At 40.1% G+C, this 2,278-nt stretch overlaps 1 long non-coding RNA gene across 1 annotated transcript; it reads left to right on the top strand.

Moving 5' to 3' along the window:
• The first annotated feature begins 1,354 nt into the window (after window positions 1-1,354).
• On the top strand, window positions 1,355-1,849 carry LOC107729971 (uncharacterized). The gene is made up of 3 exons (XR_001638637.1): window positions 1,355-1,413; window positions 1,506-1,571; window positions 1,677-1,849. It is a non-coding gene; the product is annotated as an uncharacterized LOC107729971 (long non-coding RNA).
• The last annotated feature ends 429 nt before the right edge of the window (window positions 1,850-2,278 follow it).

The following is a 2,278-nucleotide window of genomic DNA, read 5'->3' as shown; positions in this document are numbered from 1 at the left end:
GCTTTCTTCTTTCGTGAGGGGGTTTGGCGTCACGGCATCTTTGTTTCCAGATGGAACGTTAAAGAACGCGACACACACGTCTCCCGGAAATCCTGTAGAATTCAACCAATCCGATGACGACTTCGACACTCATAGCTTTCTGGCTTGGTGCAAGGCTTATAACTCTATAACAAAGACTATTTTTAAATCCCTATGCGGAAAATCAATAGAAGACGTGGACAGGCACTAAGACACTACAGTATATTGCAATTCAGTAAATTCCTCTTCCTGTCATTCCAATTCAATTCAAATTCATGAACCGATGGGGAACCAGTTTGTCAGTTCTTGATTTTTCATAACCTTAACTGACAGCGACATGGAGATAGGGACATTATTGTGAATTGTTGAAGTGATTGTTGACTTGAGCAGTGATGCGTTGCAGCAACAACCAATGGCAGTGGTGTACATATTTAGTTCTTTGATTTAGAAATGTTGACGTTTTTCACATTCGCATGTCAAATGGGCTGAAGTCTAATATTTGGGGGTTTGTTCAGATCACAAACCTTCAGTATGAGCAATACCTTAGAAAATATTAAAAATTAAAGCAATAGTCAATGTTGTGCGTTTGAGAAAATCTCATTTGAAGCTCCCATTACCACATCAGAAAACAAATTCAATGTCTCCGCTTACAAAGAAACTCAATTCATTCCCAAACAGCAAACTCAGCTGTTCTGCCGAGTTGAGAATATTTATTAAGTTCGGGGACAAGGAACGATTCTCAGAAAGTGTATGGAAGCTTAATTTAATATAATTCCACAATTGAAACCCCTTGCAAATTTTTTTAACCCAATTACCTTGAACTGTCAGCATTATACAGTATTTGCTATAGTCCAGTGGTGTCAAACTCAATTCCTGGAGGGCCGGAGCCCTGCAGAGTTTATATTCAGCCCTAATTAAACACACCTGATCCAACTAATCAAGTCTTTCAGGTTTATTTGAAAACTACATGTATGTGTGTTGGAGCAGGGTTGGAACAAAACTCTGCAGGGCTCCGGCCCTCCAGGAATTGAGTTTGACACCCCTGCTATAGTCTAAAATCTAAATAAATTGGTCAAATGGTCATGTCCTATAAGGATACCAGGAACAAATTCATTAAATTGCCCTTCAGAGCAGACAGACCAATGGAGGACAGTTAGACAAGAATCAAAACATAGGATTTTGGATCTATGATGGACAAACCACAATCTCAGGTTCTTTTCTTCAGGGTATGAATGTCATATTTCATATTTTATGAGCCCTGGCTAACTAACCACCCGGCTGCAATAATAATCTTATTTTCTATTTTAATCATTCAAAATGTTTGAATTTTCTCCAGAAGGAAGCAGCGAGTCAACTCATAAATGATGACACTAATACTCATGCTGTAATCCTCAGGTGAACTTCATTTTTGCCAATTATGTGCTCTTATGCCACAATGTAGAGTTAATTTCCCATGACGCATCTCTTTCACTCTGGCTTAAGTGTAGGTGTTGGGTGCTTAATTAGTGAGATTCATGCCAGCATTTTCAGCTGCCCTGTGCCCTGTGAATAATGTGAGTAAATTTTTTTTTTCCATTTAAATGGAATAGGAAGTGAGACGGGTTTTACAACACTTTGTTGAAAGTTTGATGTTAATCATATAACTTATTTTAAAATAGGGGTGCTCCCATTGATCGGTTACCTATCGCTATCGGCCGATAATGGCTTTGGGAAGTCTGATCGGCGGTCTCTATATAAAGGCTGATGTCATAAACTGATCTGAAGCTGACAACGCGCCTGCAGTGAGAGGTTTGGCATGACATCCAGCAGCACCGTCTCAATCTCTGTCTGTCTGTGCATGGGTAAAATAAATATAATGCTGAAGGTGAGGCACAATTCATCTTTCTTTATTGAAATAACTTACAAAGTCATTTGAAAACTTTCTGTGAGATGCAATTTCACAAACAGCGTGAGTGAATCACAGCTTTCTCTCTCTCTTTCCCTCTCAAAATGTGCAAATGGCTTCAAATCACCACACATCGCGTCTGCACTACAAGCGAGCTGCACACTACACAGTTGACACAGGAAATGTCACTTGCACAATCGACATTTGTGTCGCATCGTCACTAAAGTTTATAATTTGCATTTCTTTTTAAGTCTTGCCAGTGTTTAAACCATTCAGCACTCACGCGCTCTCCTAGAGACGGTGCGCTCATGCACACTCAAAGCGCACACACACAAGGCCGCCTCACATACAGCTCACCAAATCAGGCTTTCGCTG

This window comes from Sinocyclocheilus rhinocerous, unplaced genomic scaffold (genome assembly GCF_001515625.1).
Source record: "Sinocyclocheilus rhinocerous isolate Xijiao unplaced genomic scaffold, SAMN03320098_v1.1 scaffold638, whole genome shotgun sequence".
Classification (NCBI taxonomy): domain Eukaryota; kingdom Metazoa; phylum Chordata; class Actinopteri; order Cypriniformes; family Cyprinidae; genus Sinocyclocheilus; species Sinocyclocheilus rhinocerous.
The sequence above is the reverse complement of the archived record's forward strand: the minus strand, read 5'-3'. Positions and strand labels throughout refer to the sequence as shown.